The sequence below is a fragment of the Zophobas morio genome, unplaced genomic scaffold (assembly GCF_036711695.1).
Source record: "Zophobas morio isolate AGI-343-1 ecotype UQ-CSIRO unplaced genomic scaffold, CSIRO_AGI_Zmor_V1 ptg000029l, whole genome shotgun sequence".
Classification (NCBI taxonomy): domain Eukaryota; kingdom Metazoa; phylum Arthropoda; class Insecta; order Coleoptera; family Tenebrionidae; genus Zophobas; species Zophobas morio.
The window spans coordinates 418,206-433,534 of record NW_026972134.1 but is presented as its reverse complement, the minus strand read 5'-3'; positions in this window follow the sequence as shown (position 1 = coordinate 433,534).

Genomic DNA, 15,329 nt, shown 5'->3' with positions numbered 1-15,329 from the left:
TACACAAAAACATACATTTCGAGGACAAGATGAATCGCAAATTTCTCTTAAAGTAAATTTGATGATAATTTTAAAAAGTTTTTGGAGGAGTCTTTGGTAATTAGTGGTCTTCAGAACGATTATTTTGGAATTATTTTTATTTTATTTGTTATTGTTAACCTTGTTAGTATTTTGAGAATTTATTTTTTGTTTCATTTGGCATTTTTAATTTTGCTTTTACAATAATTTTCCAAATTGCTGCTTTTTCTAAGTGTAGCTTATCTCAAAGGTTTAAAATTTAACGTTTTCTCGTCATGTTATTTCAAAATCTTTACATGTTGGGATCATTATTTGAGTTTATAGTTCTATAAACTCCTAACAAATCTATTTAAGTGCCGAACCTTTTTTTTGCTCCTCTTTCCTCTTCTAGCAAGAGTCTTCGACGTTGAACGAGATCTCGTTGGTTCTTGCTGAACGACATTGTAAGTAACATTTATAAAATAATATGTATGTAATATACATAAAATATGTGTTATATTATATTGATTGACATGCAGCACCAAAACAAAAACACGTTCTCACAAAAATGATTAATTATATATATGCATATATATATTTTTTTCACACATGTTATAACCTACCTATAATGCTTTGCCCACCCATCAAAAATCACCACGAGTCGCCACTGCTAAAATGTACATATAAAATGTATATTCAGTTCAATTAGTAGATAAATTGTGTTACCGGCTATGTTTTATAGAATCAAATTTTACTTAGTCTGATTGTAAATTCGTGCACCTATTTATATATAATGATCTACATAGATGCTAATGGGCTACTGTTTCCTGGTATCATATGGGCCCATAGTGAAAGAACAACAACAAATACTTGCATATCGTGCCACGCGAAATATAATAACTCATTTAATTCTTGTCATCCTAATGCCAGGGACATATGTGGCGGAACTTCAGCTGCGTAATTTACCGTGCGCGCTGTTTTTCAGCTTCAACGACCCCTCGACAAATCTAGGCGGAAATTTCGCGAGGTGTCATTATCAAGTCTACCAAGCTCTAGAAAATGACAAAAAAGAAGAAAATATGGAGTATATCCATTGCATTTAAAACGCATAAGCACTGATCAGTTAAATTACCAATATGAAGAAAGAAGATGCCATCCAGAGATTTTTTTTTTAATATTATCGAATATCGATTAGATCCTTTGATACACTATTGGAAAAATTATGACATTGTATAACCAGGCAGAACACAAAATTTAAACAAGCAATAACACCATATACATTCACGTGATTGTACTTCAACGAGAAATCGTTCTGTGTCAATCAAAGTATATATTCAAAATTCAACAGAAAATTACGCTGCCGACTTTCGGTGCTAGTATGGCGTGTTCCTGCTCTTCCGTTTTTTAAATTTTGTTATCAAAAAAAACTACAACGCGTTAAAATTGTGATGAGTATGAGATTATCTGGTTTTCGCTATTTATGGTTCAATTTTAAACTTTCAAAAAGTACATTAATAGAAATTATATTAAAAAATCCATTGCGCTTTACAGAAATAAAATATCTTAATAAATAATTGAGTAAACAGGACCAGCATATTTAAAATTTGTGGTCAAACAAACTAGCCATTTTTCTGATCCATTCAAATCTATAACAGGTAACCGATAGAGCCCGTCCTTTTAAACCCCTCATAATCCGACCACAAAATTGGGAAAATTGGGATTGAGTTGATTCAGATTGAGATATTCGCATCGAGCTCTGTTATAATTGCTATTATAAAGTTCTGTGCCATACATTTTATCTGGTGTGTTCGAACGTACTGGATGTCAGTCGTAATCTGAGGTAATTACTTTTATAATAGTTGCTTACTTGTGGTCAGTACGTAGACTTTTAATTGTGACCGAGGTCTGAAGTATATTAATCACTCATTTCACCATATATCTATAATTTTTATAGTTCGCCAGGTGTTTTTGCTGTGGGTCAAACTACTTTGGCGTTTAAATTTCTCCTGATTCTCTTGTGTTGAACCCATTCGTGGCCCTCTTGTGGGTTCTTGTTAGTCACCCTGATGGGCCGCAGGAGTGTGAAACAAAGTGTCCTTATAATTCCCTTCCTATTATATTTCGATATGTCTGTACGGTCTAGGACAATTCGGCGCGGCCGACTTGGCGCGAGACATTTTGGCGCAAAGCCAACTTGGCGCAGGGACACTTTGGCGCAAACCATCTTGGGGCGAATGAACCCACAGCAAGAAAAATAGATATAAATATACAAAAATTGCACCCGTTGTCAGCATAACCTAATTTTTATAGTCTCCAACGCGTAGAGGGGTAATGTCGACTTTTTAATGGACACACGGGCGCTTCGCGCCCTGCACCCCATTATAAACATACTTCTATAAATAAACGTGGAACTTCTTTCTCCGTGGATCATTTAGTTATTGGAATTTGTGCGAATGAAACTGTGTATTTGGTTGCCTACACTTAGCATAAATAACAGGGTGCCAACCACAGTACGAACAATAAATATTTTTGATATTATATACCGACGTACTCGCGCCAAGATGGCTTGCGCCAAAGTGTCCCTGCGCCAAGTTGGCTTTGCGCCAAAATGGCTCGCGCCAAGTCAGCCGCGCCAAGTTGGCCGCGCCAAGTCGGCTGCGCCAAATAGTTCCATTCCGATGTCTGTATGTTTAATTTGCAACTCGGATTCAAATAAATCCTCCACTGTGTTATGCGATATTTGCCATGGTCCTTTACACATCAAGTGCGCTGGTTTATCGGAAAACGATGTAAAATGGACCAGATCTAAATCTAAAACTGTCAAAGTAGTTTATCATCATTGTGACAGCAACATGTCGCAACTTACATATATTAAAGCGCTGATCAAATCGATGCAGGAAGAATTTTCGGCAACAATCAATAAAATAAAAGCGGATTCTAACTGTCTAATTTAAAGTCGACCATGAACACCAAGCAACCGGATAATTTTGATAATATCGTTAATGAGGTAGTTGAGAGGCAAAACCGTAAGCAAAACCTCATCATTTTTGAGATTTCGGAGCAGCAGAACAACCTGAGTCAATCACAGGTACTTGATAATGATCTTCCTACGGTTAAAGAAGTACTCCACTACATTGCTCCTACATATGTCAACAAACAATTTGAAAATTCAGCGATTAGGCCGCCGCACCGAAGCTAAACACAGACCGATTAAGATTATTTTACGTGATGAAAATATCTCCATTTCCTATGACAAAACACCCAGAGAAATGGATTTCTACAGGCAACTAAAAGAAGCAATGAATAATAGAATTATGAATGGCAAAAGGAATTTGAAGATACGTCACGTCCACGAAACACCTAAAATTGTTAAGTTAAACTAGCATCACCCAGTTACACATCTACAATTTTTTACCAAAATGTTAGAGGCCTAAATTCGAAAGTTGTTAATTTTTATAATTTTGTTTTAGAATGTGAATATGATTTTATAGCTATTTCCGAGTTTTAGCTATCTAGCAGTGAATTATTTCCTCCAAATTTCAATGTTTTTCGTAAGGATCGTTCTAGAGAATCCACTGGACGTACTAAAGGTGGTGGAGTTCTCTTAGCGGTAAAAAATAATTTCTCCTGTACAGATTTGGACTTGTCCTGTATTAGTGAAGTAGTTCCACTTATAAACATCATTGGCATCAAAGTTACTGAACACAGTAATCGTATTTTATTATTGTTTTTAGTTTATATTCCTCCCCAAACTTCTTCGGGAGATTATGAGGCATTCTTTGAAGCCTTTAGTTCATTAGAAATATTAATGCAGAATCACCAGCTTATTATGTTGATATTGGTAATAGAAGATTAGTTATAACTGTTGATGCAATTGATAAGTATGATGTTGTTAATAAAGGACAACTAGATACTTACGGGGAAAGGTTAATTAATTTGGAAACTGAATTCATGAAAAAAACTCATTATTCTTTTTTACAGTTTGTAGGAAAAATTATTTTTATTAAGAAAGTTCATGGACAAAAGGCTGTTAATGTGCTTGACTTTTCTTTTGATGGAGAACGATTTCTTAGAATATCAATGAATGTAGAAGTTATAAAATTCTACTCAACAGCTAATCTGAAAGATTTACATATCAGTAATAATAAAGGAACAATAGATATTTCTAAACCATTTATTATTAAAGAATCTGATCTTCTAATTTTTAGAATAAAAAAAGAAAAGGTATATACAGATGAAAATTTCGGCGGTTATAATTCCATCAGACATTATCTATTAAGTACTCCAATTTTTTTTTTAAGTTTTCTGTATAATTATTCACAAAAATAAACATATATAAATGGAAAGCAATATAGTAATCAATTTAAATGAAAGTGGCATCTCTACTGCTTGTTGTATTATACAGTAAATGGTGAAGAAATTGAACTTAATCTGACAGAAGATGAAGAAGTTGAAATTTTACGAAAACCTATTATTTTATTAGAAAAATTACCTTATGAGGAAATCTGTTTAAATTCGGGCGAAGCCCTCATGAGTGACACAGTGGACTAGTGCGTAGCATGCGAAGCGAACTTGGACAAAGTATTTTCTTCGTAAGCAATTTCGTTGTCTTTTAAAACATCTAAAAATCTTCGCTTTTTCTTTCTATATAACGCATCCCCAAATTCGAGATGGGTTTTTTCTTCAATAAATCCCATGAATTCAAGCAAATTATTTGTAATCAATATTTCAGTCTTTTTCTGCAAAGGGATCCAATTATCCAGAAAATATTTACTATCTGACAATACCAAATCAATATACTCAATGGGTTAGGATTAATTTTAGATTGTTTTAAAATATTAAACTCTTTAACATAATTTTCATATCTATAAATGAATACTTATTGTGTTAAACGTAAAATAAACACAGATAACAAAATATAATTGTTAAAGAAGATAAAAACGGTAAAAATCACTAAATGTCTTGCATGTGGGAAAAAGAAAAGTACATATAAAAAAATCGGCAAAGCTTTATGAGCATGCGAAAAATGTCTGTAATCCTCGTCAACATTGGTTTGCTTGTACATTTTATGAGCAGCTTTTTTACTGCGAATTAATGTTTTCGTTTCTTTACTCGTCCACTTTGGCCAATCGGATGCCCTAAATATTTTGACAGTAACAAAAAGTTCAATAATTTCATGAATAATGGAATAAAACACATCCACTCGTCAACACATGTAACACTATTTAGGGAGCACCAATTTACATTGGATATATAATTATTTATTTCATCATAAGGCGCATTCTTAAAATCGAGATGAGTTCTTACAGGATCGCACAGATTTTCAACAAAAATTTCATCTAACTTTACTATAATGGGAGTATGATGACTATCTGAATTAATCAAAGGGTCCGTCTGTCTAACTAATGTATTATGCCAATTGGAAAAAACTAAATCTAATGCCCTACCGTTACAGTTTACAACATCGTTAAACTGCTGCAAGTCAGAGAAAGCAAAACCATCACACACATATTGTTCAGAGTCGCTGGTTACTTAATGTGGTATTAAAAATCCACTTTCACAATTAAGAAGCCACTGCAAATCTGGACGATTGTAGTCGCCTACTATGCATGTGACTGCATCTTTGAAATTAGTTACTACATGGTGCACTAACTCGCTGTGTTCTTCATAGACTGAAGTATCGAAATCTGGAGCAATATAAACCGTACCGATCACCAGTTTTTTCACATTCAGGTTTGCAAGCACCCACAATTCTTCACGAGATTCGCATTTTTCACTTAGTATAACTTTAGAGTCTGTATTTTTTAAAACGGCGGTTAGAACACCACCTCCAATCTTCTTTTTACTTGTTAAGCCGCTTCTGTCCTTCCTATACACGTAATAACGATTGTCAATACATTAATTATTAAACACGGAATCGTTGAGCCAAATTTCAGTCAAAATTATAATCGGATATAACTCGGATAAAATTGAATTGCGAAGATCATTTAGTTTAGTTCGCAACCCCCGTACATTTCGATAATAAATACAAAAATTGTCTACTTTTCTTTTGTCTTCTTTGAAGCTTTTTCAAAATTTGAAGTTGTATCTTTATTAATGGAATTTATGAGAGTAGCATCGCTTTTTTCTTTGTAAAATGGCCTAACTGCAATGTTCGCCGGCCAAAAAGCAGAATCTAAAAGTAAATCTTTATTCTTTATAAAACGAATCAATGGTTATTTTGAAAGAACTGTATGACTCAGGGTACTTCGAGTTTAGTCTTGCTAACTTGATCCTAGGATTAACCCAATTATCAGATTTTGATTTCAAAGTGGACTCAATGTTTGAAGTTGTTGTATCTTCATTAACTTTCGGGTCCACCCGTGTGAGATGTAGTTGATAGTTCCTATTCCTTACAACGGCGGTGAAACCTAGATCACCATTCTTGTCAGAAATCTTATTTGTTGCTGTGACTATTATTAAGTTAGATTTTCTAAAATATGTTTTCTTATTAAGATTGTTTTTTGAATCTGTTACATTAATCTCGGGGTTTACAGACTGTTCAGAATCCTTGTGCTCTGCGACCATTCGTAGAAGTGATGACAATACATCCTTTTTTTCAATTTGCGAGGTCTTTTTCGAAACTGTAGGTGACTGAACCGGCTTATCAGGGATAGCGTTTTCCTGTACAGCATTCTGATAACTTCTTTTGATGTCAAGTGATTTTACAATATCACGGGTGCATGATTCATTCATGAAATTGTTTTTCAAGTCCATTATTTTCTGCGTTATCTGTACATAACTTCTGTCGAATTAATTCATGATGTTATCGAGCAGAGAAGATACGGCCCTCTTGTTATCATATGTCACATTATTATTATTATTCACGCTGTTGTTGGTCTGACAGACTTTTTGCCGTAGGATCATTACCTCATTTTCCAATGATTTAACTTTTCTGTGAAGTCCTTCATTGGTTTGCTTCAATATTTTGTTTTCCCATGCCATTGCGTCATGAATAGTTTCATAAAATTATTGATTTTCACCCTCATTTATCATATCCTCAGCAACATTCACATCAGCAACTGATTCAACACAACATTTTTTGCCTCTTTTCATTGCACAACTATTATGCATCCATGTATTACACTTTATGCAAAAACACGTTTCTTAACAGCACCAAATAAGAATAATCTTTTCTTTTTTTAATTCGACAGTTTTTAAGTTTGCCTTGATTAATAAATTCGCTGTATTCATTTATTAACTAGAGAAAGAGTGTTTGCTAAACGTATTTTTCTCGTTCTGTGTTGTTATAACTAATAACAGGATTTTTATTCAGTAATGCGTTTATTTTTTCTTCATCATAACCATTTACATCTTTAATTCTTGTTCCAATACAGTAATTTTATTATCTTTATAGTCAATTTCTTCGTCCACATTTTCTATTGTTTCAACTGCAGCATCCCTAATTCTTTTAAAATTCTGTTTTCCATATATAGTTGATTAGATGCTTTAACTTTATTGCCAAAAGATAAATTATTAAACTCAATGCAGTCTTTTTTTATTCTATTTTGAACAATTTTTATCTGATTTTTGTCTGCAACATCAATTAGTGCCATTATTTATTAGATAGGGAATTCATAGTCTTATCAAAAATTTTATCAAATTCTTCTTCGGCTTTTGTACTGCCAGCAGCTTTGTAATCTGATTGGGATGTGTTTGATTTGTGTTTAGATTTAATTTGTTTCTGTTTTTTGTTATATTGTTCTATATTGTTTGATTTTTTGTTATGTCTAATTAATGTTTCACCAGTGAGAAATTTTATTTGATTCTTAATTGTATTTTCACCAATTTTATTCTGTTTAGCAAACTCTTTTAAGGTAATATTTTCAAAAGTAGGGTCTCCTTTTTGTGCTAAAAAAATTAATGCTAATTGTCTTGATCGCATGTTATTTAAATTCTTAACTAATGGAATAACATCGTTAACGTGTAATCTTTTTTAATTATTATGTTTATCTTTTGTTTAGCTGATTGGCTTCGCCCTGAGCTGACTTTGTCAGATTGTTCCCTTTTGGTGTTATGAGTCATTTATTATGAAATAATATCTTTCTAATAAATGGAGATGGAGAATAAACACTGGCAATGCCAGCCCAGAGGCAAGGCCGAAGATTGTCAAATTGATTATGAACAAACATCATCGAATGTTACTGATAAGTCAAAGACGTTGGTAGAGCCAAGAAGTGAGTCGTTATTAAGAAAATTATTTGTAAAATAATAAAGTCTCATTCAAATTTTGTTAAAAATAAAAATCAGAAATATGGAATTGGATACATGTGTTATGACTGTAAAAAAAGACAAAATGATAAATTTACTTGTAATATATGTTTTATGGATGCACCGACACGATATAAAAAAATACGTTTCAAAAATATATGGCATGAAAAATTAGAAAAATATATTAACGACTTAAAAAGATAAATCCATAAATGTTTTGAATAATTTTTTCTCTAATAAATGGGAATACAGAAAGATCAACTTCTTAAAATGAGTCTTGAGGAAATTGTAAAACTTACTAAAGGGGATTTAAAAAAAGTGAGTGAGATAATTGAACAAATTAATAAAGATATCCCGACTTCGAGTTCAGCGAAGCCGCACGATGAAAATCGTCTTTGATGAATAAATATTTTTACCACTACAGTCGAATAATGAGTCTTTACTGAATAAACTAAATTAAAAAAAAATAAAATCCATTGCAAAAAACAGGGTTTAAAGAATTGTTTAAAACATAGCTCCAAGACTAAATCCGATCTTATAAAATTAATTATAAGGGAGGAGCTAAATTTTGGCGATTGGTTTAATAAATTAAGTAGACCCAATATTAAAAAATTAAAAACGATTGCTGAAAAACTGGGCCTAAAAATAGTAAAAAAATAGATCTAGGGAATCGAATTTCAGATAATGTAAACAATGAAAATTTAAATACAGTTCTCAACGAAATCGGATCGCCAAGATTAGAGAAATTATTAACGAACACGAACAAAGAAAAGTATAACACAAATAAAAAATAAAGGTAGATTATATTGTCCAAGAGCTGTTATTGTTGGATTCACTTATCATATAAATATTGTATTTGGTAAAGAATATCATCATAATGATATAAGATATATAAGAATGGAAAGAAATTTACAAACAACTTTAGTTCAAGCGCTATGTAACCAACTTGGAGAATATAATAAAAATTATTTTACGTTAGATGATATTGCAAATATAGAAAAAGTATTAAACATTCAAATAAAATTTGTAGCAGCTGAATGCTTTAACTCCATAATGTATTCGGGGGCTGAAAAAGATGAAAAATTTTATTTATTCTATTTTAGAACCATAATCTTATTTATAAGCACCCAAATGCGGGCTTAAATTGACCTTTTTAGCACAAATCTGTCAAAAATTGCTAAGCAACAATTGATTGTTCATTTACTCTAATCAATTAATTATTCAAACACGCTTCGATATTCAACGTTTTTCTTAAGTTGGAAAAACAATATTTTATCAAATCATTACCTGACCGACTTCAAATTCTTCTAAACTTTCGTTTGAATAAACGTTTTCCGCTTCTTTAATTTACATTTTGAAAAACGAATTATCAAATAATCAACGTGGTATCCATAACAACATCAAAATAATAGCCAGCTATGTATTAAAATTCGCATCGGCACAATTCACACAGTCTTGCCGAAAATACTCAATATTTCGTTAAAAATAGTTTATAAACTAAAATAGAATAAAACGTTGTATGTACCACGTGCATAATTGCGATTGTGGCACTCAGGAAATTAAAAGCCCTCCTTCGTCGGGCTTTAAACATTCCCTCGTGCCACAATCTCCCTGATTATGCCCTTAATACATAAATAACTATTATATAAAAATGGAAAATATTTTGATACAATCAGTAGTATGACAGCTTTCTATGGTCAGTCTTATTATTGTGAAAAACGTGATAAACCATATCAAAACAAAGATAAACATAAATGCAAAACGAAGGATAAAATATGCATAATGTGTTTGAAACTTAAACACAAAGAAGACTCTAAAAGAATATATTGTGAAAAATGCAATAGATATATATACTGTTTTAATCAAGAATGTTTAGAAAATCATTCTGAAGTTTGTGAAAGATTTCATAAATGCTTAAAGTCTAATAAAATACTCAAAAGAAGTGATAAAATGGTTGACGAAGGTAAAAAAATGATTGACGAAGGAAATAAAATTATTGAAGAAGTAAATAACATGCTTTCTCTCTGGGGCGATACTTACACAAAACCGAAGATGATTCAAAAATGTAATCAAATGATAAAAAAAGGTAACAAAATGATAGCAAAGGGTAGTCAAGAACATAGATGTGGATGGAAAAAATGTAGAAATTGTTATAAGGAGGTTGAAATACTTAAACATAAATGTTATATGCAGTGGAAACGGCAAAAAGGTGGAATATGTGAAACAATAATGAAAGACGGTGATAAAAAATAAAAAGTAAAAGGTTGTAAAAATCGTGACAGAAAAGGTTGTACAGTAACTTTGTAAATTTGTTTGTAAATGGTTAGTTTCTAGAGATCATAAAGGAGACACAGCTATATATATTATGGAAAAGGTTATGATTCTTACTTTATTCTAAAATATTGCGTGGAAAACGGTATCAAACCTTTTCTGCATATATAATGTATCTAAAATAATGTTAATGGAAATAAAATCAATTCATTTAAGAATTATTGATCGCGGTAACTTTGTTCAAGGACCTTTAAAAAACTTCCCCAAAACATTCGGTCTAAACGAACTTAAAAAAGGTTATTTTCCACATTTTTTCAATACAACAGAAAATCAGAACTATATTGGAAAAATACCTAATACAAAATTCTATGAAAATAAAAGAAAGGCAAGACTGCAAGAGTTTTTAGAATGGCATAAACAAAAAATTGGTCTAAAGAGTTTAGACAGTACTTCCCTCGCTGTCGGAAACTTGACGACTGCATGCCTATTGTGTTTTTTTTCTCATTACATTTTTGTAGTGGGAATTTAAAAAAAAATTGCGATGACGTCATCAACATTTTTGCAAGGACACGTATATCAGTTGGGATAGATGTAGTGTAATACTAAGAATAAAATTATTATATTCTCAAATTTTCGGGAAAATGAATTGGGTCGTTTGAATATTGATTTGTAATAATCAATAAAATAACGAAACAATTTACTCACGTATACCTACGTATCAGAGGCAACTGAAAATCGTGTATGTATAAACATTGTTAATTTAAGATGACAGGCGTAACAGCATACGTGAGAGCCAAACACAGAAACTGTAAACAAAACGACCGTCGGTTTTATTGCTTCGACTTCCGCTTATTATATAAAACATTGGGTTTTATTTTAATTCTTGACGGTGAAATTCACAATTGGTTGATTATAAACATGTCTATTTCACATTCGCGGAATCAAGTGAACGCATAAAACAAATGCAGGTCTGTAATGTTAAAGTCGATGTAAATAAGCGTGCTACCCTTATGTTTCAACCGAGTTTTTCCTTTAACAAATTTTGTGTCTACCAAATTGGGTTGGTTGGGGTGTAATACTAATAATAAGTGTTGCCTTTAATTTAATCAATAAAATAAATTGACTTCATTAATTTTTTTGAACCACCTCTTAAGAAAATCTAAAAAATATGAATGGAATGATAAATCACAAGTACAAACTCATCGTATTTTTTGCATTTTAGATAGGATTTATTCAGCAAAATTTAAGGGTGACGTCATCAATTTTTTTAGGAGGGATGAACAAATACATTTTGAACAAAAGTTTACCATGCTTATAATAACTTTAAAATATTCCCAAGATTTCAAAGCATTCGGTTTTGTAATTCCTGACTAAATCGATAAAATAAATTCACGCCTTCATTAATTTTTTTGAGTCACCCTGCATATGCAAATCCAAAAATATGAATGGAATGATAAATCACAAGTACAGACTCATCATATTTTGTACATTTTAGATACGATTTATTCGGCAAACTTTTGAGCTGACGTCATCAGTTTTTTGTAGAAGATAACCAAATATATTTTGACTAAAAATTTATTATGCTCTTTATAACCTTAAAAACATCTGCAAGATTTCAAAGCATTCGGTTTTGTAGTTCCTGATTAAATCAATAAAATAAATTTACGCATTCATTAATTTTTTTGAGTCACTCTGTATATGCAAATCCAAAAAATATGAATGGAGTGATAAATGACAAGTACAGGCTCATCATATTTTGTACATTTTAGATATGATTTATTCGGCAAACTTTCGAGCTGACGTCATCAAGTTTTTGGAGGGGATAAGCAAATATATTTTGACTAAACATTTATTATGCTCTTTATGACCTTAAAACATCTGCAAGATTTCAGAGCATTCGGTTTTGTAGTTCCTGATTAAATCAATAAAATATATTTACGCATTCATTAATTTTTTTGAGTCACCCTGTATATGCAAATCCAAAAAATATGAATGGAGTGATAGTTCACAAGTACAGACTCATCATATTTTGTACATTTTAGATATGATTTATTCCACAAACTTTTGAGCTGACGTCATCAAGTTTTTGGAGGGGATAAGCAAATATTTTTTGACTAAAGATTTATGATGCTCTTTATAGCCTTAAAACATCTGCAACATTTCAAAGCATTCTGGTTAGCAGATTAAAAATTAAATTTCAAAATGTTGTTTTATAATTTTGATTTTTTTTCCAAAAATCTGGACATTTCGGGTGAAAAGTCGATTCAGAGTTGTAAACTACATGTGTAGGACTATGTTATTTTATACAATTGAAAACCCATTTACTATGTACAATTTTGAAGTGACGTCATCGCTTTAGTGGTGGGGATGATTCGACAAATTTTGGTTAGCGTTTTACCATCTACATGATATTCTTAATATAAGTACAAAATTTCACAACAATCGATCGAGTACTTTCGGAGATTATCTGTCTAATAAAAATCCTTGACAACAGACGGACAGACGGACAGACGGACAGACGGACAGACGGACGGACAGACGGACAGACGGACAGACAGACGGAAATGGGAGACCTATTTCTTCGTCTTCTAGGGGTCATGAAAGATCGAGAAAACGTAAAAGTAGAGAGTCGGCCGACGGACTCGATTACAATACTTCCTTTGCTTACGCTCGGGAAGTAAAAAGAAAAGAAAATTATTTGTTTGATTTAAAAAAACAACTTTATGAATACTGTAATTCTGATATATTAAGAAGAGGATGTCTTGAACTAAGAAATCAGTTTCTAGAAGTGGCTAACATAGATCCTTTCAGATACATTACAATTGCTGGTGTTTGTATGGCTATATATAGATCAAAATGTATTAAAAAAAAAGATACAATTGCAGTTGTTGATAATCTAAAAAAAGATCAATATTCTCAACAATCAATTTCTTGGTTGAATATTTTTGATAATCCAAATATAAAACATGCATTAAATGATGGTGAAGTGAAAATATGTGGACCAAAAGTTGATGGTTTTGATGAAAAAACTAATAGAGTCTATCAATATCACGGTTATTTTTGGCATGGTTGTACAACATGTTATAGTTCAGATTTTATTAATAATAAGAATAAAACAATTATGGAAGATCTTTATGAACAAACAACAGAAAGAAGCGAGCAAATGAAAAAAGCTGGCTATAATTTAATAGAAATGTGGGAATGCAATTGGACTAAATCTAAAGAATATAAAGAAGAAATGAAACAAAGTAAAAGCAAATAAAAAGAAATTGAAGAACTTAATCCTAGGAATGCATTCTTTGGGAGAAGAACTAATGCAACAAAATTGAAAGTTAAGGGAAAGAAAATGAAATATATAGATATTTGTAGTTTATATCCAACAGTACAATGTTATGATGATTATCCAGTTGGACATCCTACTAAAATATGCAAACCTCCTATGCATAATTCAAATTGGTGTGGTTTAATAACATGTACAATTTTACCACCAAGAGGTTTGTATCACCCCGTTTTACCTGTTAAAAATAAATCCAAATCTGGCGGTGAAAAACTAACATTTCCATTATGTCAATTGTGTACAAAATTAAATAATCAAAAAGATAAATGTACTCAAATCGGAATCTCAATTATCAAAGGAACCTGGTGTACAAAGGAAGTAAAAAAAGCAATTGAAAAAGGATACAAAATAATAATAACTATTGATGAAGTTTGGCATTTTGAAAAAAAAATTGAGTTATTTGTCTAAAGGATATGTAAAAGCATTTATGAAAATAAAGTTAGAGACAAGTGAATGGAGAAATGATTTTGAATCAGAAGAAGAATATAGAAAAGCCGTAAAAGAAAATCTAGGTTTTGAATTGGGTAAAAAAGAAAATAATCCTGGAAAGAGAGCTGTTGCAAAAATCTGCGTAAATTCCTTATGGAGTAAATTTGATCAAAGACAAAATATGGGCCCAACAGAGTATGTTACAGATATTAAGAGATTTTATGAAATTTTATTAGACGACAGACTTCATTGATACATATCAATGAATTAAACGAAAATATATGTTACAAATTGATTACAAGTAGGTATAAAGGTTGCTATGTAGAAAATGATTTCAATACAAATATATTCATAGCTGTTTTTACAACTGCAAATGCTAGACTAAGATTGTACGAAATGTTAGACATATTAGGAGAAAGTGTAGTATATTATAGTAGTAGTATAGTATAGTATATAGAATATAGATATCCGACGAATACACGCATGTTTTCGCTGCTCTGCAATCGTGTCAAGTTAAATAAGTGACAGTTCGTCGTTAAACGATGTGAATTTAACTCAAATTGGTACACTTATGAGCTCTATTGTGGAGGAAAGAACGAAGTTTTTAGAAGAACAAATCAAGCTATTATAAGAGCAGGTGGCCGCTTTGACGGAATCAAATAAAGATTTAATTCGACTACTGACAAGGGATAATGTCTATTCTAATGAAACTCATCCTGACGACGTTTTTAATGCATCTGGTGTTAACATTAATGATACGGTATTCGATGCCAAGAATGCTAATAAGCCATACAAAAAATTCACGCCAAAAAACAAGAAGAAAGTGACAAAAAATAGTGAAGGCAATAAAACCACAACACAGCATGTTCCAGAAATCACTAAAAAACATAATTTCGCAAAGTCCAAATCTGACCAGAATTTAAAGCCGCCGCACAACGCATTTGGTTGCATGTACGCCGTGTGGAATCGGGAACTAGGAAAGAAAAAATTATGGCCTATTTACAACGCAAATGTCCGGGCAAAGACTTCGTAATTGAAGAACTGA